Raw genomic sequence first — 23,718 nt, 5'->3', positions numbered from 1 at the left:
AATGCCCATTGTGTTGGCAAGCAATTTGGCATATACGGAATGCATTGTTAAGTAATATAATTGATGGTGTATGGTTGTGGAAATGAATTATTGTGCCTCTGTTTTATTGTATGAATATATATTCTCTCTAGTAAATTCAGTTTGGCATAATTATATAATTCCTCTACAATTTTTCTAGCATCATCAATAATTACTTGTGGTTGCAAATCTGCAGATGATGCACACTCGTAGGGGAGCTTGTGGAGATGATGCGGGTGGTAGTGGTGCCCGTGGCAATGGCAATGAGGACCTCCCACCACCACCACATCCTATGCTAGTGGAGATGATGGCCCAAGTCATGGAGACCAACTTTCCATGGGAGAAGTGTTGCATGGTCTCATGCAGAATGATGGCCATGGACGGAGGAAGGGACCAACACCAAGGACATGAACCTAACTAGTTTAGCACTTTTAAGGACTTCCTTGACACCAAGCCTCCTATTTTTAAGGATGCAGAAGAGCCATTGTAGGTAGATGAATGGATGAATACAATTGAGAAGAAGTTCCATCTCTTAAGGCTCACCGAGCACCTAAAGATAGAATACGGGTCACACTAGCTACAGGGGCTTGTAGGAATTTAGTGGAGTCATCATCGATCCACTTTGCTTGAGGATGCTCAAATTACCTAGAACCAGTTTAAGGCTACATTTAGGGTACATTATATTCCCCAGGTCTTATGAGTATGAAACATACAAAATTCATGAGGCTGACGCATGGAACCAAGAGTCTAACTGAGTATCTGCATGCCTTTAACAATTTGTCAAGTTATGCCACAGAGTTTGTGGATATCGATGCAAAGAAGATTGCTAGTTTCAAGATGGGGCTTAGTCTGAAGATGATGAAGATACTAGCTAATAGAAAATGTGCCACTTTCAATGAGTTTGTTAGTGATGCTTTAACCCAAGAGAATCAAAACAACATCTATTTAGCATCCAAGCCTCGCAAGAGAGTTTATGAAGTAGGTGCGTCTTAGCCAAAAGCTCCTACTACTGCAAGACCTTAGTTTTGCCCACCCGGTCCAAAGTATAGACCACCTCAGAGGAAGGTACAGACCAGTCAGAACCAGAAAGTGTATCGCAAGGCCTTTTGTATTGCCCTACCAAAGGGTAGCATAGGACAAGGAAGCTCCAACATTCCACCTAGCAGTATGCCATGCTGGAACTGCAACAAGACTGGCCATTGGTCAAGGAATTGCACCTATCCGAAGAACAACAACAACCTAGAAGCAGGGTAATCCAAATGGACGTTAGGGACACATGTACTATACCACCCTAGAAGAGATCCCTTCAAGTGAAGTTGTTACTTCAAGTACATTTCTTGTGAACCTAACATCCCACAGTTGTTTTATTTGATTCTGGAGCTTCACATTCATTTATGAGTCAAATATTTGGATCCAAGCATGATCAAAGGGTAGTTACTGTAGATAAAGGTGGTTATTGCATAAGTGCAACCGGAAATAATATCCCTTCCAACTAGATAGTCAGAGATGTGTGCATCTCAATAAGCAACTGAGAGTATACCTTAGATCTTGTAGTATTGCCAGGGTTGGGGGTAGATGTAATCTTGGGTATGAAGTGGATGAGTGGCCATGGAGTTCTCATTGACACTTCAACTAGAACCATCATGTTGAGAGAACCCTAGAGTAACAATGCTTTCTTAGTGCCACTTCCTAGAGAACTTGATCTCCAAAACTTCACTGGTGCTATTCAGACCACAATGCTACTTGATATTCTAGTGGTATGTGAGTTTCCTGGATGTATTTCTAGATGAATTGCCTAGGTTGCCACCCGACAGGGATGTAGAGTTTAAGATTGAGTTATTGCCAGGTACAACACCCATCTCTCGGAGGCCATATAGAATGCCACCAAATGAGTTAGCTGAGCTTAAGGTCTAATTACAAGGGCTCTTAGAGAAAGGTCTCATTTGACCTAGCTCATCTTCATGGGGTTGTCCCACCTTATTTGTGAAGAAGAAAGACAAATCCTTAGTGGATGTGTGAGGACTATAGACCACTTAATATCGTAATGGTCAAGAACAAGTATCCTTTGCCTTGAATTGATATCTTATTCAATCAATTATCATGGGCTCAGGTGTTCTCCAAGATCAATTTGAGATCTGGTTACCATCAGATTAAAATCAGACCAGAAGACATACCTAAAACTGCTTTTTCCACTAGGTATGGCCGGTATGAGTATTTGGTCATGTCCTTTGGGATAAAAAATGCACCTGCATACTTTATGTATCTGACGAATTCAGTGTTCATGCCTGAACTAGATAAGTTCATGGTTGTGTTGATCGATGACATTCTGATCTATTTAGAAATTGAGGAGGATCACGCAAAACACCTGAGAATTGTACTAACCAGACTAAGAGAACATAAGTTGTGTGCTAAGTTTAGCAAATGTGAGTTTTGGCTTTGAAAGGTACCTTTTCTAGGACACATGTTGTCAGATAATGGGATCTCCATAGACCCCTCTGAGGTATAAGAAGTCATGGATTGGAACGCCCTAACTTTAGTTCATGAAGTTCAGAGTTTTCTTGGTTTAGCAGGTTACTACTGTCGGTTCATTCTGGACTTCTCTGAAATTGCCAAGCCAATGACAAGATTGCTTAAGAAAGATGAGAAGTTTGTATGGACTCCGGAGTGTGAAGCTACTTTTCACACTTTACAGACTTTGTTGACTTCAGCTCCTATTTTGGCACAACCTGATATCAAGAAACCTTTTATTGTGTTTTGTGATGCATTAGGTACTGATTTAGGATGTGTTCTTATGTAGGAAGGCTAAGTCATTGCTTATGCCTCATGTTAGCTAAAGAAGCATGAAGTCAATTACCCAACTCATGACTTGGAATTAGCGGCAGTTGTCCATTCATTGAAGATGTGGAGACACTATTTGCTTGGCAATGTGTGTCATAACTACACCGATCATAAAAGTCTTAAGTATATCTTCACTCAACCCGAACTGAATATGAGACTAGAGAAGATGGCTAGAACTGATCAAAGATTATAATTTAGAAGTACATTATCATCCTGGCAAAGCGAATGTTGTTGCAAACGCTTTGAGCAGAAAGTCTCATTGCAATTCCCTATTAGAAGATGGTTTCAATTTGTTACATCCTGCTATGCTGCACAATATTATGATCAGTTGTTCTCTCAAGGGCAAGATCATCAAGCTTTAGAAGACCGATCTAGGTGTGTTCCACATCAAAAGAAAGATGAAAGAGCAAGAGACTAAATATTTTAGGGTAGATGAGAACGATATTCTATGGTTTAAAGATAGACTAGTAGTGCCAAAGGATAAGGAACTTAGAAACCAGATCTTAGGAGAGGCTCACTCTTCTAAACTATCCATTCATCCGGGTAGTAGCAAAATGTATCAAGACTTAAAGAACCATTTTTGGTGGACCAAATGAAGAAGGAGATTGTAGCTTATGTTGCTAAATGTGATAATTGTTGCTGAGTTAAGGCTATTCATTTGAAACCTTCTGGACTGCTTCAACCACTATCTGTTCTAGATTGGAAGTGGGAAGAAGTTAGCATGGATTTTATTGTTGGACTTCCACCTACTCATAAGAATTATGATACCATATGGGTGATTATGGATCGCCTAACTAAGTCTGCACATTTCATTCTAGTAAGAACCAACTATCGACCACATGAGTATGCTGAGTTGTATATATCCCATATAGTACAGTCTACATGGCATGCCAAGAACCATTGTGTTTGACAGAGGGCCTCAATTCACTGCTCATTTTTGGGAACATTTGCACAAAATGTTAGGCACCAACTTAGTCAGAAGTTCTGCCTATCACCTTTAGACCTCTGGGCAAACTGAATGTGTGAATCAAGTATTGGAAGACATGTTGAGAGTTTGTGTCATCTCTTCAAAAGGTTCATGGGAAAATGGTTACCTTTAGCTGAGTTTTCCTACAACAATAGTTATTAAGAGAGTATTAAGATGGCTCCTTTTGAAGCTTTGTATGGCCAGTAAATGTAGAACTCCTTTGAATTGGGTTGAACCCAGAGAAAGGAGATACTATGGTATTGATTTTGTCAAAGATGCTAAAGGGTAGGTGCATATCATTCAACAACATATAGAAGTTGCTCAATCAAGGCAGAAAAGCTATGTGGACAAGAGAAGAAGACCCATTGAATTTGAAGTAGGTGATTATGTATACCTAAAAGTGTCACCAATGAAAAGGGTACAATGGTTTGGGGTAAAAAGAAAGCTTGCACCTAGATATGTAGGTCCATATCCAATCATTGAGAAAAGTGGAAGAGTAGCCTACAAGATCTAGTTACCTACAGAAATGAGGGCTATCATCAATGTTTTTTATGTATCCCAATTAAAGAAATGTTTACGTGTTCCAGAAGAAAGAGTGGAGGTCAGTGATATCAAGTTAGAATCAGATCTAGCCTATGAAGAGAAGCCGGTGCAAATTATAGATAGCAAGGATAGGGTAACTTGAAACCATGTGATCAAGTTTCACAAAGTGATGTGGAATAATCATAGTGAGCAAGATGCTACATGAGAAAGGGAAGATTTCTTACATGAAGTTTATCCCTCCTTTTATGAAAAATGGTAGGTCTTTTAAATCTCGGGGCAAGATTTCTATAAGGGGGAGGGTCTGTAACACCCTAGGTGTTAGGGTTGCATAATTGCACTTGCATTGCATGAGCATAAGCATCATTCATTCATGCATAAGCATTTTCAAATGAAACATTGCTATGAAACATGTGAAACATACTATTGTTCTTCTATGTTTCATTGTATGTATGCTTTATGATCAAGTGTGGCTAATGCAAGTGGTGATGTTTGGTCACTAAAACACCTTAGCTACACTTAGGATGCCTAATAGAACAATGTTCATGTGGATCACCTTACCTAATTAAGCTCCTAAGTGATGACATGCTTAGTTTGACCTAGGAAGTACTTATGTGTGACAAATGTACGAAATGCTTGTGGGACCTTAGGCGTACCCTAGACATGTTTAGAATGTCACATGGAACCACTTTGGTACTCATGACTAGGATCAATTTGGCCTCTAAGTCATGGTTATAGTGTAAGTTACTATTTTCATGATGTATGTTTAACCTAAGTTGAACTATAGCATAGAATGTTTGCATGGTAGTGCACCCTTAAAGCAAAGATGTAGTACTTGACTAGAGTAACAACTTTTATTTTTGGGTCAAGAGCTAATTCAGTGCCTAACATGGTCAAATAGGGCTCACAAGAATCAACAAAATATTGTTTTCAAACTTAGAATTTTCTTTGTAAAAAACAATTTACAGTTTCATGTGCTCTACTTTGATGCTTTACAATTTGAAAACCAGCTCGAATTAGACCAAGCTCTCTTAAGCAAAGTTGGATTTTACATGTAGCTCTACAACTTTTATTAATGGAGTTTTTGCTAACTCATCATAGTTTAGGAATTAGGAGGGGGTGAATATGCGCTGTTAGACAACTGATGGTGGCCTAATGGCCATCTTAGCCTAGGCCATCGTGGCCGACCGGGCGCTGGTCATGCATGCCATGTGGTGTCCATACGCTGGTGCTGGGCCCACCGATCTGGTCGGAGGAGCAACAAAGTCGCCACGATGCGCTGCTGCCCTCGTTCGCTTCATCTGCATCGTATCGCTACCGCGCACGAGCCACAACGGCGTCACCGCCGTCACCTTAAGCTCTGCCACCACCCCATTGCTACCTCTAGCTAGCCAATAGCTTCACCATCTTACTCTCTACCTCTTCAACATAGTTGCAGGGCTAGGCAAGCCACGGTGAGGGTGAATTTGCCATTCTTGTTCTCACTAGAGTCACTGTCTCCATGGTTGCCTTCATGGCGAGCTCGCTGCTGCTCTGCTCCCTTGCTCCTTCTCCTTTTTTCTTCATGTTAGCACTAGCTATGGGTGTAACCTAGCCTTAGTGGTGACCCTATGGTGAACTGTGGTCTCACTGGAGTTGAATAGGATGGCTAGCATCATCGTGCAATCACCGCCGCACTGCCGCGCACGAGGACGAACCCCGCCGATGCTTCCAACCTAACCCTAGGTAGGCTCGGTAGGTCCATGTGGTCACCATGGAACCCTAGTGCCCCTTGTAGGGCCATGCCATGGCCAAAAATGGACTGATGCACCTCTACACAGCACCGCCCTGCCACCATGGTCAGTGACGAGACCTCTCCAGTGCTGTCCACGCTTCAACCTCCTACACATATCGATGCGGGAGGATGAGAGGATCACTGATGGTGGGGTCAATTTCACTAGAAAGCTCACCGTTGGTGAGCTAGCACCAATCAAACCTCCTCCCTTGCCTCTATCTGACAGACAAGTGGGGTCTTTTGACCTCTGGGTCCCTCGCATCAGCGGCTGTAGCTTTAGGGTTTTGTTTTATTCTTTTCCAGAATTTTGTGCTAATTTTGGAAAATCATATCTAGAGCTATAGGTGTCCAATTTGATTGAACCAAATTTTGTTGGATTCCTCATGATGTGTAGTATTTGATAAAAATATGAAATGTACTACTTCTTATATTTTTCTAGGAGAATAAAATGTAGCTTGATAAATGCTTTTTAAATGGTGTCAATCTTGTAAAATGTATAACTTGAGCTAGAAAAGTGCTAAAAATGTGATTCCAATTTTGTTGGTCTTATCTTGTCATGTACTACCTAGGAAAATATTGGTTGCATAGTGTTCTTACTAGTAAATAGGAGTTTGCTATTTATCTTGAATAAATGCTAGATTCTTGTGCTATTTTTCATGGTAAAAACATGTATCCAATGAGCATGAAATTTATTGCACAGTGTTCTTGTGCTATGATGAATCTAAGAAAAATATGAAATCTATTGCTTGACACACGTCACTAAGATTTCCTATTTATGTTATTATTAACCCTGCTAGCTTGTCATTTTTGCATATGATGTTCTACTAGTTCAAATGATATGAAATTTATACAGTAGCCTATTGGAGACTGTGAATAAGCTACTGTAATGTTTTTGGAATTTACTGTACAATTTTGCTATATGTTTATTATTTTACCTAATTATCTAAATAAATTAATAAAGGCATGAAAAAAAATTATTTAGGAATGGCCACTATATTTTCTAGTACTCATTTGATGTATGTTAACTGTTGGTAACATTGGTAGTGCTCAAAGTACCATTCATGTATGTAGTGAAATATTAATTTCCCTAAAATTCATTTATAGTGACTTTTCTGGATAGATTCTAGAGTTAAGCAAGTTACATGGTGAAGATGATGTTTGCTATGAATCTTGTCTATAACAAAGTTGTATATAACTCACTTATCTAGCTCATGTTAAATTTTCATGGCATTTGGCCAAATGATTTTGTGAGTTATGACTGTTCAAAGTTGGTCTTTAGAATTAGTTGTTCTCCAGAATTTTTGGACCAAATTTTAGAAATATGACTGTTTGACCTTATTAACTTGGGAATCATACATAGATGATTAAAGATTAATTTGAGCTAACTTCATAAGCTTTCTAGATTGTCTTGCTGTATGTCTTTAGGGTTAGTACAACTCTAGTTATGAATTAAACTATCAGCAGCTGTCTACAACCCTGAATCTGTTGAATGCAGTGAATGACTTGATTTCTTTATATGAGTTAATGTGATGATTTAGATGCTTAAGTTGATTAAGATAAGTGGTTTGTTGTAGGTGCTAGACCTCTTACTGGAGATGAACAACTGTACCTTAGGTTGTTAGAGCTTGGTGAGTGTGTAGTTGTTGTTTTTAAGAAAAGATATGCACCTACTCAGTAAAATAAATATTAATCTTGTATCATCATGTCATTCATGTATCCATCTATACATGGTTGTACCTTTCATCATCACCTTCCATCTCTTATCCATTCATGACTCTTATGCTATGCATATGCATGCAATAGGTGTTTTGGAGGGAGTCATTCTTCTAGAATTTGAAGAATAACTTCTGGAAGAGCAGTAGGCAACCTAGGAGTAGGAAGTTTAGGCAGAAGGAGGAGTCAACAGTAGAAGATCTCCCTAAGTTTCCTGACCACCAACCTTCTTCATTCTTGAAAGGCAAGCCCCAGAGCATTATAAGCCTCTGATGTTTCTACAAATATCATTTGCGTCCTTTATGTTTGATGCATTAGGTTATAAGAGTTGATTGGGACCACTTGCTACATATAATATCCTTGTCCAGATAAATATATGTTGAATCCTTGGTAGGTCCAGGATTGAATATATGATTAGCCTTGCTTAGTCTGGTAGAACTTAGGTGATTTCCTATCACCTAAAACATATAGGAGATAACTGATCATGGTTGGCTATAATTGCTATCATGGAAATAACCATGTGTTGATGATTAAAAAGGAGACCAGGTGGGATTGTGATAGAGAATCACAAGGCATGGAGGTCTTGGTTCCTATTTATCCCCATCTATGTCGGTTAAGGACCGATTCACTATACATCCTCATGTCATGTTGAACGCATGCCTAGCATATAGTTGGCCGAATAAGTAATTTCGACCACAATGCCAAGTAGCTCAATTCAGGTCGGGCCCTAGGTAAGTGAAAGTGCACACACTGGAGGTAGTAAGGATGTGTAGAGAGCTAATGGCATGAGTCCAAGGGTAGGTTCAAGTCCCAATCTTCCTAGCAGATTGGTAGAATCTCTAAGGGTATGGTGTTGATTGGACCCACAAAGTTGGTTCTTGAGTTGTACCAAAGGTGACTGGATGCGACTCTGACGGGGGAAGTATGGGTTTGTGTTAAGAATAATTCTCTAGCTAGGTAGGAATCAATTTGAATCACCGTCTCTCCCGGACAGTGATAACTTGACTGAGCAGTGGCAACATAGAGTAACTTAATAGATACTGGATAGTTATGATGATGCTCAAATTATTCTAATAACCAGATATGGTTACTAATGCTTATTAGCTTAATCAAGTGATAGCTCTAGTACAGGTGCTAATCTAGAGATGCTTAATTGAATAGGTATCCAAATTGATGCTAGAGATATTAAATCTTGCAATTATGTTACTTGAGCTTTTATGCAAAATGTTGTCAAGCTAACTCCACCAATAAAGCCTTACATACTCCTTGGTGTCATATTATTTTTGTTTTATGATGGGTAAGTCTAGCTAAGTACATTCTCATACTCAGGGTTTATTCCCTCTTGTTGCAGATGACATGATGTACCATGGGTACTGTAAGAACTGCCTTCATCCTACTATGGATGAGGACTAAACCATGTGGCATGGTACTCCTATGTTACCCCCTCTATTCTACTTTTGCTGGAATGACCGTAGCACTAGCATGTATTTGAACTACGTGTGATGTTGATGTTAAACTACTTTGCTTCCGCTATTTAAACTTGGTTTGTAATAACTATGTGAACGTCGATGTATGTGAGATACTTGTGAACTATTTGTGAACTGCAATGTAACATGTGACTAGTTGTGTTGAATCATGTACGATCTTGGTTTGTTTGAGATACTTCATGATTTCACCGAACTACCGGGTTTATATGGGCTCAAGTGTGACGGTTTGATCGCTTAGGCGATTGCTATTGTACTTGTGCTCTTATAAATTGGACTAGTTCTATTACAGGAACTCCTTGTCGACAAAATCTAGTTGGCAGTCTATCAAGGGGTATACCCATGGTAGTAGATGATTGGTGGAGGTGTGCATAGTAGGAACCGAATGGTGACACGGGCGGAGAGACAATGATTTAGACAGGTTTAGGCTATCTGATCGACATAATACCCTATGTCCTGTGTCTTTGGTGGATTGTATTGAATATCAGATGAATTCGAGGGGGCCCTACCCGCCTTATATAGTCTAGGGGGTAGTGTTACAAGTCAGTTTAGGCCTAGTTCTATTCGTTTATATGGCGAGTATTTACAAGGAATACAATATCTATCATATCCGAATAGATCTTCCTTCATCACCAAGATGTCTTCTGGTTGCCTTGCGGTGCACACCGACTAGAGCCGAGCACCACAGGCCTTGATCTTATGGGCTAGACCTCCCCTGGTAGTGTGGCCCATGTCCATTGCCATGGGTACCTAGGGTTATACCCCCATAGCTAGTCCCCAAGCGCCTTGTATTCGCTAAGCAACATCATCTTGAGGAGGTCCAAGCAGTTTGACATGAAGCAAATCAGTTTAACCGGTGATCTAAGCATTGAAAGTCAAAGCTGACCAGTTTAACTAGTGAACTTAGCGGTGAAAGTCGAAGTCGACCAGTTTAACTAGTACATAGATCTTGGACTTAGCCATGTAAGGCTTGCTAGAAGGATGTAAGGGGCACAAGATAAAAATTTCAAAATTCTCCACCTTAGGCGAAGTGTAGCCACTTAGACTCTGTTTGTGAGAGAATCATCCATGATTTAGTCAATAAGGAGGGTAAATCAAGAAAAAAGCACTACATTCACCGCCAGGTGAAGTGTAGCCACTTAGTCCCCGAGCATGCTAGAAGATGAAGAATGAATCTTGTAGCAGGGTCAAAGAAAATAAATTTGAAAGCTTGTCGACATCATCTAACATGTGTGTATCAAGACCAAGATGTGTTGCCCAAGATTAGCACCCTAATCCAAATAGCATAGAGCAAGTTGATAGCACACCAATGAGACATATCAAGATTTGACCACCAAGGGAGTACCTAGCTTAGCTGGCGACTCTTGCACGAAGAAGCCGAACACTGAGTTCCCAGCTTAGCTGGTGATGAAGCAATGAACAATCCAAATGTTGTGGAGTCCCTAGCTTAGCTGGCGAGCCCCAACATAGTAGACGATGAAGCGATGAACAATTCAAAAGTCGAGGAGTCCCTAGCCTAGCTGGCGATGAAGCAATGAACAATCCGCCCAGTCGGTTGGCAAAGAAACGAGCACCAACCAGCCCAACCAAATGGTCAGTGGTGAAGTGAGCACCGAACAGTCCAACCAGCTCGTTGGCGATGATGGTCATGAACCTAGTGGTCCGACCAGTTGATTGGCAAAGAAAATAGCAGCAGGAGCTTGCCGGGGACATTGACCTTAGGTGGTGTAGACACTTAGGCTTCATTGGCAAAGAAATATGATGTTGACACCAAAATTTGGTAAGCTTACCCTAGAGAGGAAGAGATCTGCCGATGATGTCAAAAACAAGAAAATCTCTTAATTAGTGGATATTTGGGAGCCGGCCAGGAAATATTATTCAATTTTCGAGAAGCCCGACGTCCAAGATATCCTCATGTGAAATAAGAAAAAGTCAAAAGGATCGATGAAAGTGCATGTGTCATGACTTGAGAGAATTATTAGAGATATTCTCACACACGGCTGATTATTATATTCGGCCAAGTTTGAAAGATTTGCTAATATATGGAATATTTGAGAAAATCGGTGTCGGCGTACCGCATCTTGAAGTTGGCCTGATAGAGATACCACATTAAGCAACAACGAAATATCATCGGTAGGATGATGTGTTTGGAAAGCTCTAGATGCATCACGTATATGCAACAAAGGAAAGGGAATATTATTCTATTCTGGATATGCCATCCAGATGCACATCAACAATGCAAGAAGCAAGGACATGTATCATATACATGTATGTACATGGCCAATTATATGTTGTGTCCATATATGGCTCGATAAGGTGGCATGTCTACGTACTGAATCTGTGCCGGTTGAGCCAAACGGGATAAAGGCATGGATCAAACAAGGAAGCTTCAGTCAGTGAGGACTCTGCATAAGGGAAATTAGAGTCTATGTATTTTAATATTTCCTTTCATTTAGATATCATTATTAGGTAAGATACATACGTAGCTCATCAAGATCATTACTATAGGGTACAAATATGTACCCCCTGCTCCTTGTAAAAAATCATCCACACATCAATCAAAATCAATTTTTACTTTTTGGGCTTCACGCCAACCCTTAGGAGTAGGAGTAATGTAGCTTTTCAGTGAGTGCTTCAGCAAATAGGGCTGCATCGACTGATTGACCTCCAGCTTGCTTGTGAGTATTATCATGACTTGTATTGTGCTTGTAAAGCTGCATCAGCTGATTGATATTTTATGAGCCATAATATAAGATAGTTATCGATCTGTATTATAGTTTGTAAGGCTACATCAGCTGATTGATCTCTTACGAACCATAATATAGATCAAAGTTATTGATCTTGTGTTAAATAACTTGTTGTTTAATACAATATCACCAGTTTTCCTTACTATTTTTGGTTGATTTACTAGTTATCAATTTTGCTATAATTAATGGTTTATTAATTATAACAAAATCACCCAATTGAGATAGAGATAGATCGGCATCATATCATTTTAATTGGTCATCCTCTGATCTGGTCATGCTTCAAATTTTATAATCAATGGCTTAATTCTGCTTAGATCGGTTGTTTTATCTCTATTCTAGTCAAACATAGTATGCATCCAAAGACATGTTTCAATCTTGAATAAACTCACTAGTTAATGAGATCTAATCTAATGACACTACCATAACTTGCATCGATCCGATCGAACCTCACTAGTAAGACTTTAGATTAGAGATTATCGATTAGTGGCTTTGTTCATGATCGAGATATGTACTATGTTTGTTTGCTATGCATGCATCGGCTATTTTAGCCGATTCGCCTATGCTTTCACACATATAGCATGTTTTTCATGAATCTATTGATATATAGATGGTTCTATAGATTCCTTGGCTTTAGTTTATTATTATTATCATAGCTATATCGATCCAATCGAACCTCATTGTTGGTGGTAACAGATTAGATTCAGAGCGTTTGTAGATTCATTTGTACTAGACAGTCGATTGTTCACATGCTATAATCCTTTTTCTACCTGAATGGGTTATTTTAGATGAAAGATTATGCTTCCAGGCTAGATCTATGAATATCGGTTATGAAAGGCTTTTACAATTGTACTTGTTTTGGTTGATTAGACTTTATTAAATCATCATGATCTATGAATATCGGTCATTATCCTCATGCCATCATCATTCAACAATGGTCGATTGCTTCTATTTCAATATATTTTTTATTCATGAACATGCTGGAGATTTACTCTTTAGTCGATAGCCTTATACATCGGCTATCTAGCCACATATTGGAACTGTCTAGTGCAACACTGACATGTTTCCACCTTAAACTACTGATTATTCAATCCTTGTCAATTGTAGGGTCAAGTTGACTGGCACGCCTTTGGTCCCAAAACTAACCGTTCTTGTGTTGAAGCTAAGCAGGTCTTCGGATTCACTCTATCAAGATCATCTAGCTTGCTGTGTGTTAATCACATCACCATATTTTTGTGTCAACATACTTTTTGGCACGCCCGGTGGGACCACAATCATTTGATCAGAAGTCAGAGGTCGATGTTAGCATTTATTCGGTCATCATCAAGATGCTACGAGTTAATTCTACATCGTAAAATAAACAAGGGATAGGCCTAGATGAGTAACACATACCATGGATTATTTGACTGGCTTGGTCATAGAGGTGCAGCGTTTAAGACGAAGGATAATCTATCTAAAGGGAAGCGTATACACGTCTATAGCTAATCAGCTAAATAAAGCCGATGATGGAGGAGCCGAGGCAAGTATGGATGAAAATTTGCATGACACTGACATGCATTTGGATGAAAAGCTGCTGCACTAGATTACCGTCTTTGGCTTACCAACTGATTAGCATGAGAGAAATTCAATTCTTGTCACATACATGTTAGCAAGTCCTGATGATGCATCAGAAGTTGACACATTGACAACACATGGTGGTTTATGTAATTTAGCTGTTGCCACAATGCCACCAAGGACACCAGCAGATCAAGTGGTTGATGGACTTACTAAAGTACTGAGGATCCCCAATTGATTAGACTCATGAAAGAACTACAGGCCATGCCACCAGTTGGCATAGTGACGGAAACAAATGTAGGACACCATCGGCTAAGTTTGACGTGTGCATCAAAGATACAAAGATACTCATTAGCTTAGAATGCGAAGATCTAGCTAATAGTCGATTGGGCATTTTATCAAGCAACATTGATTGGTGCAAGTTCTATAAGATAGCTTTAAAAAGATTCTTCAGTCCTTGGCCCTTGCTGAGGATCTCTTGATAGATAGCAACCAGTTACTTTGACAAGTCGACATCTTCTACCAAGACAATGATAGATCAATACCTGCTCAAGAGTCGATGCATTAAACCTTCATCGGCTCCTCATTCTACCCTATATAAGAACTAGAAAGAAACAAGTCACCAACCAGGAAATTGGAATATATATATACAACATTGATGATCCAATGATAAAAAAGAATATAAACTATATCGTGAAAGTTGTTGGAACATCGGCCTGTGAAACAACCAATACAGTTAGCTATGCAGGAAGATACAAGGCAAGATCAGGATGAACGAGTCCCATACAAGGCGAAAGTGGCCACCCCTGATGACTTCTTCTCTAGCTTCCTTGCCAAGCCTAACGTCACCAACAATGCAATCAGCTTATCACAGGATCCAACGCTGAGAAGATCCTAGAGATGAACATGCTCGATGTCTCGATCCCCTACATCGACTATGCATCAGGGGGCTATCAGGCCTGAACTCATGCATGTCGATTCTCCAAATATAGGAGTCATGGTGGATGAAGAGTGCAGGCACCTCCAAGATCACACTAGTAGTTCCTTCAGGTTCTCTAGCAAACTTCCTACGGAATCAAATCGGAACAGGAGGAGACTCTATTGACATGGTCATATACATCTAGAATTAGCTTCTCCCAGTAGTAAATTCATCGGCTATGGATGCATCTAACTACAGGTGTTTCTGAAGGTTCATGTTACAAGGGTAAAACAGCTGATGATTATATTCTAGAATAATGATATTGGCTTGGAAGATCTTGGACAAATTCTATCGACTCATCAGCTCGCATGAAATCCTAAGTGGCCTCCTGGTTGCCTATCGGCTTGCATAAAATGAGTATAGCTCATTGGCTGTAAAAACTAAATAGAGTTATTTTATTGAGAAGCTAATAGCTGATGAAGCATGGTCACGTAATGAAGTTCGAAAGAAGAATGATGCGGACCTTGAGCAGATCATCAGCTGTGCTGGATGAACAAGAGTGGCGAGGAAAAGATCCACATGCTAATCAGCAACTACATTGGCTGGGAAAAGGAAATCGCTTATGAACCATGGCAGTTCATCGGCCCCCTACCACTGTTTGATCCACTACAACATGACATTGTGGAGAACAAGGCCAGTGATGGACAGTCCAATCAACAAGGTATATGGATCCACCGGCATGTTCCTAAAGTGCAAGTATGAGATCATGAAGTGGCTAGACACATCTACAGCATACCAGTGATGGCGTGAACAACATGTCAGCGCTGAGGAAGATGGACATCAACATCGCAGTGAACAACATAATGGATATGACACTGAGTGCGTTGGACATCATACCAACGACTTTGGGTTGAGCATGATCTTGAGTACCATGTTTGCCAACTTCAGCGAGGATGAACGAGAAGCGCTGGCGCTATACAAAGAATGTCGCATGGCCTCAACCAGGCTACCACCAATCCTATCTCCTTCGGCGAGGACACGAGGACCACCACGAGCTATTAGAGCTCGACAAGCAGGTTGCAAAGTATGCCGAGGTAGTTAGGTGCAGGGAGCTACACACGTTCAAGGTGCACGACAAATCCATCGTCAAGCTCAAAAACTTCAACTTATGATAGCCGATGGCACTCATGTTAATAAAAGTCGATGAGGTCTTTTACTGCAAGTAGCCAAGAATCAAGAGTCCAGATATATAGAGATCGGCTGGGGGATCAGTACTAGACCAGTTTCCACTTTAGCTGATGCATCAGGTGATGAAGCCATTTGGCCTGGCAGACATGACGTGGCTGACTCAAGTAGAGCTACCACCAGCAATGGTATGTTAGGTGGATGTCCGTGTGTGACGTGAAGAGCTTGGATACGCAGGTGGTGCTCTGAACGCACAATCAACTATGTATAGCCGATGCAGCCACAATCGACTAAATTTGCTGCTGAAACAAAAAAGGAAAGGATCAGAGTGCAAATAGGAATCACCAAAGACTATCACATATGTAAGTATTGATATGATGGCCAAGAATCAGGACTCCAAATATATTGTGACACAGGATGCATATATGAAGAAATAAATAAAAGGAAAATTTGCATGTGTGCGTCTACAAAGAGAGGTGGAGTCCGAACTTAGGTTTTTCGTAGGTCAGGTTTGCATGCTGTTATAAATAGATGGTAGGTTAAGGAGATATTTCTTCAAATTATCCCACCATCATTATCTGGATAATTTTTGAGCAGTAACCATCGGCTGAATAATTTTGAGCAGTAAATGTCATATTCCTATTTCTCCATCTCATAGCGAAGGAGAGATATCAGCTGAGAAGGTTTATAAAAGCAAAAGCCTAATATTCTTTGTATGAATCAGCCAAGGCAGCCTACATGTTATAGGTGATTTTAATATGGAAAAAGAATTAACGGAGTCCATAGAGCAATAAGCTCATGCTAGCTAGGAGTTCACGCATGAAGGGAAAGCAAGCTAGAAAGGCTCTGAAAAAACTTGCATGACCACCAAGCTCATCAGCAACAAAGACCACTGTGTGTTCGTCGGTGGTTGAGGTAACTACTAGAATACAATGCAAGCACATCGGCAATGCATGCACATGGTCTAGTGCTAGAATCACCGACAACGGCCAGCTCATTGTCACCACCTATACCATCGGCATCGTCACTACTGTCATCGTCTTACTAGCTACAGTTATCCTTGACCATGCCGGTAGGTGATTGCTGATATTGATGAATCCATGTATCATAGTTGTTGAAATCTCAATCATCCTGTCTGATTTGTAAAAATTGAGGGATCCACAAATCATGGAGAAAAACCAAAGGAGGATTAATCATGAAGCCAATGAGGCTGATCTATCGGCTCTGTCTTTTCCTGTGGGATATAAAGCTCAATCTGATGATGGAAGTGAGAAGAGCTCAATCTGATGATGGAAGTGAGAAGCAGCTCAGAAAGCTTGTTCTAAATAGGGGACAATAGAGTAATATATTTTTCAATTGAAAAAGTCATCATTGGAGGTTGCATCAGGGATATGAAAGAAGTTGGCAACCGTAACAGCCGATAGGAGACAATCGGCTCACAAATAGCCAATGAACTCCTAAAAATAGAATGGGCACATGGGTTCTCCTAAAAATAGAATCTGCATCAAGAGGATTTCCATAAGTCAACGCCGTTTCAACCCGAACTACTGATGCATATGCTCATGATTCATCACATATGTCATTTCATCTAGGGATGTCCCCCTAGAAGGATGAAGGAGTTAAACAAATTTATCAGGAGGACAAAGAGGAAAGGGGAGGAAAATAAAAGTTGATGGCCATAAATTCTAAACATACATAAAGATGAAAAATATTACTTCTGACTGGCTCAACATGTGGAGAATAATTTGATGGCCCACTAAAGCCGATGATGCAATAGGCAAAGCAATCGACTAATTAACATTTGGAGTAATCTTCAACCATTGGCTCCTCTGGAGTGATCCATGAAGCCGATGTAAATATAACAAAATGTTATTTGAGCTAGCTCAGAATTTAAAGCATGAAGTTGTCATCTGCAAGTCTTGGATTGTCGCTCTACATATAATTAATGCCCAACAAGCAAGGAAGACGCCGATGTCTATAAAATTTCAAGCAGAGGCACTCATTGGCTCAGAGTGGAGGAGCATACATGCAGATATGAGGTACATGCCTTTCTATGGTTGGCTCGTATATTCTTTATTCCTCGCTTTTCCTACTACTTGTGAACAATCTATCATAGAGAAAGCATACCATCTAAGTAGTTGATGAATGAGATATGGTATAAGGAACCTTGCTTCTTTTTGAAAAGTGCTTGGGAATTTTCTCACAAAAATTTAAAATCAATAGCTTGTCTCCTCGATGATGTTGAATTTCTTACCAAGGCCATATGTTATCATCAAAAGCTTTCCAAGCTGCTTGTTTTGTGATGAGTTTTGTGAAGTCTTCTTGACCCTTGTTGAGAGATTTATCATGCTCTCAAGATCAAGATCACAGTACACACCATATATATGTGCTGCTTCTACACTGGGAGTACGCAAAAAAACATGCTTTTCATCCACCCCAAAATGTTCTGCTTCTACACTAGGAGGCAAATAAAAATACATTTGTTAGGTTTGTCAGAATAAATGCTAGAATTAGGTTACCACTAAATATTCCACACACATGCACATCTTGATCTAAGAGTATGACACTTCTCTCCTTGGATCCGGGGTTTGACTTTACATTATACACAAGGTAAGTATGTTACATATTTTATCCCTATCCGAACTCCACATAAGCTTTTCAGAAATAGAGTGAACAAAGGCAAAACAATGTCTTGGTGAGGAACTATACACATTGAGTAATCTGAGAGAATCATTTGAGGAGCAAAGCTATGTTTTAAGTGGAAAATCTTTCAAAACCCCATGTTTTCTGAGTAGGAGAAGCGAAGATGACTGGATTCTAATCCGTTCTATTCTTCAACCACCCAAGATGGTGTGGTAGACACTTCAAAGTTCACATGTGTAGGTGAGGCTTGGAAGAAGGTAATATTGCTACCAGTAAAATCCTCAGCTCCTTGGAAGAAGACCATCGGCTAGAAGTTATTGGATTATATTTTTCTGAACATTTATATGGTGATTAGCTGATGGATTGAATTATGGGTAACGATGCTACCGATGTTGAATTCATGATGCAACAAGCCAACAAAGAAAGCTTTGCATAAAAAGGTGGACAAGAGTTTCAATTATCTACTGGTCACATACAAATACTTAATGGTCAGTAGCAAGGAAGAGGGTGATGTTTATGATAATTTTCTCTAGATAGCCAATTATATAATTATAGACCTTGTGGCTAGCTCCTAATTGGCTAAAGTAGATTAACAGTCAGGAGTTCAAGAAGATGGAATCCAAGCAAGACATCAAAAGTATCGGCTCATGAAAGCCGATTGCAAGATACATAGGAGGATTAATTTTGAAGATGATTTATCGAGAGCCGAAGCAGATCAGATATCGTTGATTCAGGAAGGAAGACCATCGGACCAAAATAGTTCGAAGCATGAAAATTCATACTCTAAACTACCGGGGCTGTGTTGGCACAAAAATTTGGTACGCTTGCCTTGGAGAGGAAGAGATTGGCCAATGGTGTCAAAAACAAGAAAATCCCTTAATTAGTGGATATTTGGGAGCCGGCCAGGAAATATTATTCAATTTTGGAGAAGCCCGACGTCCAATATATCCCTAATGTGAAATAAGGAAAAAGTCAAAAGGATCAAAGGAAGTGCACATGTCATTAATTGAGAGAATTATTAGAGATATTCTCATGCACGGCTGATTATTACATTCAGCCAAGTTTGAAAGATTTGCTAATATATGGAATATTTGAGAAAATCGGTGACGGCGTACAACATCTTGAAGTCGGCCTGATAGAGATATCACGTAAAGCAACAAAAGAAATATCATTGGTAGGATGATGTGTTTGCAAAGCTCTAGATGCATCACGTATGTGCAACAAAGGAAATGGAATATTATTCTATTCAGGATATGGCGTCAAGATGCACATCGACAATACAAAGAAGCAAGGACATGTATCATATATGTGTATATACATGGCCGATTAGATGTTGTGTCCATATATGGCCCGGCAAGGTGGCATGTCTACGTACTAAATCTGTGAAGGTTGAGCAAAACGGGATAAAGACATGAATCAAACAAGGAAGCTTCAATCAGCAAGGACTCTGCATAAGGGAAATTAGAGTCTATGTATTTTAATATTTCCTTTCATTTAGATATTATTGTTAGGTAAGTTATGTACATAGCTCATCAAGATCATTACTGCAGGGTATAAATATGTACCCCCTGCTCCTTGTAAAAAATCATCCACACATCAACCAAAATTAGTTTACTTTTTTGGCTTCACAACAACCCTTAGGAGTAGGAGTAATGTAGCTTTTCGGTGAGTTCTTCAGCAAATAGGGCTGCATCGACTGATCGACCTCCAGCTTGCTTGTGAGTACCATCACGACTTGTATTGTGCTTGTAAAGCTACATCAGTTGATTGATCTTTTATGAGCCATAATATAAGTTAGTTATCTATCTGTATTGTAGTTTGTAAGGCTGCATCAGCTGTATTGATCTTGTGTTAAATAACTTGTTATTTAATACAATATCACCAGTTATAGAATCTGCTAAGATGACTACGGCTTTCCTTGCTGTGTTTGGTTGATTCACCAGTTATCGATTTTGCTATAATTAATGTTTTATTAATTATAACAAAATCACTCGATTGAAATAGTGATAGATCGGCATCATATCATCTAATTGGTCGTCCTCTGATCTGGTCATGCTTCAAAATTTATAATCGATGGCTTAATTCTATTAGATCGACTGTTTTATCTCTATTCCAGTCAAACATAGTATGCATCCAAAGACATGTCTCAATCATGAATGAACTCACTAGTTAATGAGATCTAATCTAATGACACTACCATAGCTGCATCGATCTAGTCGAACTTCACTTGTAAGACTTTAGATTAGAGATTATCGATTAGTGGCTTTGTTCATGATCGAGATATGTACTCTGTTTGTTTGCTATGCATGCATTAGCTATTTTAGCCGATTCGCCTATGCTTTCACACATATAGCATGTTTTTCATGAACCTATCGATATATAGATAGTTTTATAGATTCTTTTCTTTAGTTTGTTATTATTATCATAGCTGTATCGATTCGATCAAACCTCACTATTGATAGTAACAGATTAGATTCAGAATGTTTGTAGATTCATTTGAACTAGACAGTCAATTGCTCATATGATATAATCCTTTTTCTACCTGAATCGACTATTTTAGCAGATAGATTATGCTTCTAGGCTAGATCTATGAATATCGGTTATGAAAGGCTTTTACAATTGTACTTGTTTTGGTTGATTAGCCTTTATTAAATCATCATGATCTATGAATATCAGTCATTATCCTCATGCCATCATCATTCAACAATGGTTGATTGCTTCTATTTCAATATATTTTTTATTCATGGACATGCTGGATATTGACTCTTTAGTCGATAGCCTTATACATCGGCTATCTAGCCACATATTGGAACTGTCTAGTGCAACACTGACATGTTCCACCTTAAACTACTGATTATTCTCTCCTTGTCAATTGCAGGGTCAAATTGACTGGCACGCCTTTGGTCCCGAAACTGACCGTTCTTGTGTCGAAGCTATGTAGATCTTCCAATTCACTCTATCAAGATCATTCGGCTTGCTGTGTGTTGATCACATCGCCACATTTTTGTGTCAATAGATGATCATCATCCATGACTTAGTCAAAGAGGATGTTAGTATTGATACATGCGCCACAAGGTGTATTGTACCTAGTGTTAGCATTGTAGTCCTCGAGCCTGATAGTAGGTGAAGAATGCACCTGGTGTTAGGATCAAAGAATTTCAACGATCACTTAGTCAAAACAACCAATTCCCAGCATAGCCGAGCACATAGCTAGTCCCCTAGCTTAGCTTAAAAACCAGTAAGAAGAAAAAATAGTACATTCACAGCAAGGTGAAGTGTACACACTTAGTCCCTAAGCCTGCTATAAGATAGAGAAACATCTTATAGTAGGATCAAAGAATTAAGTGTAAAGGACAAAGTCCCCATACTTAACACTAGGCATATGGAGTAAAACTTGATAATATCAAGCAGTAAAATGTGGAGAAAATGAAAAGTGCTTAGCACTAGATTGCTACAATAGATATACTTATCAAAACCCCTGAAGTGCCGCCCAGGATCAGCACCCTGATCTAGATAGCATGGAACACCTTTGATATCACACATGACATGCAACATCTGCAAAACACAGTAAGCCAATAGGCAAATCGACAGACAAAGTCCCTAGCTTAGCTGGTGAGCCCATTGCATAACTGACGATGAAGAGACAAACAATCGAACCAGTTGGTTGATGAAGAATCAAGTATCGAGTAGCCCAACCAACTAATCGGCGGTGAAGTGAGCGCCGAATAGAAGAGAACACCAATAGTCTGATAAACTGGTCGGTGATGAAGTCATGAACCTAGTGGTCCGACCAGTTGATCGGTTGAGAAATCTGAAGGCCAGATGGTGCAACCACCTAGATGATGATCCTACAATACAAATATGTAGATGGGTAGTACATGATTTAAAAATAAAATATATGAACTCGGTGATGATGAAAATAGAGCGGATTTTATCAGGAGCAATGTATCAGTGAATTTTATATCATGTAGAGTAGTATATGCTTATTTGGAGTTTATTCATATTTGTATAAAGGATGAAATCCCCGTGGTTAGCATTGGACATAGGAGTAAAATTTGGAGAGTGCTGAGCACTTAAAAATGGAGAGAGTACTATACCATGGCAAAATTGGAGAACATAGAGAGTGCTTAGCACTATACCATGATGAAATTGGAGAACTTGGAGAGTGCTTAGCACTATACCAGTGGTGAAATTGGAGAACATGGAGAGTGCTTAGCATTATACCATGGCGAAATTGGAGAACATGGAGGGTGCTTAGCACTATACCATGGTGAAATTGGAGAACATGGAGAATGCTTAGCACTATACTATGCCAAAATTGGAGAACATGGAGAATATTGGAGAACATGGATATCATTGGAGAGTGCTTAGCACTTAACCATAGCGAAATTGGAGAACATGGAGAGTGCTTAGCACTAAACCGTGGTGAAATTTTGAGAACGTGGTGAAATTTGGAGAACATGGCGAAATTTGGAGAACATGGAGAGTGCTTATGACTTAGGTGGCTCACTTTGTAGCTCGTTTGGTGGCTTGGGCGTCTTGCTTGGTAGCTCGCTTGGTGGCTCGGGTGACTCGGTGGCTTGGTAGCTTGAGCAGCTCGGTGGCTCGAGCGGCTCGGTGGCTCAAGCGGCTATGCAGAGTCATAGGCAAATGGGCGTAATTGGAGCCTGACGGAGTCAATTCACGTGGGGAGGCGAAGTCCTTGGGCATGTCTGACTGAGGCGAGGGCATAGTTTGATTTGAATTGTGATAGAATGCGTTGTCTCAAAGATGTTTAGCATGGAGAAATAAGTAATTCAAGAAAAATTATGGAAAACAAATGGAGAAAACATCATGGATAAAATCATTATTGAAATGCATATATACATAAAAAGGTACATATCTTTTGTAGAACGTCTCAAGGATAGAACCACCTAAGGTGTTCGATGTGCCAGGAATTACAAATGTCAATGCCGTCTTGATCACAGAGCCTATTTGACCCTAGTCGGGTCATAGCCTTGACGATGTATGGACCTTCTTGGAGTCAATGATGCAAGCCTCCATTCTGGCTGAGATGCCTGTTGCTTCGGTGATGGCGAGTCCTTCTCTTTCATAGTCATAGGCGGTGGAGACGTTGGCATGTAGGGTGAGGATGCCCTACTCTGTTGGAATCTTCAACACTAGATAGAAATAATGGGGCACGGCCATGAACTTGGCGAGAGCTAGTCGGCCAAGGATGGCATGGTAGGCGGTGTCAAAGTCTACCACAAAGAAGTTCACATACTTAGTATGGAAGTGGTTCATGGTGTCAAACTAGACTGGCAAGGTGATCTACCCTAAAGGATGGGATGCTCTACCAG

This window comes from Miscanthus floridulus, chromosome 12 (genome assembly GCF_019320115.1).
Source record: "Miscanthus floridulus cultivar M001 chromosome 12, ASM1932011v1, whole genome shotgun sequence".
Classification (NCBI taxonomy): domain Eukaryota; kingdom Viridiplantae; phylum Streptophyta; class Magnoliopsida; order Poales; family Poaceae; genus Miscanthus; species Miscanthus floridulus.
Note: the sequence above shows the minus strand (reverse complement) of the source record.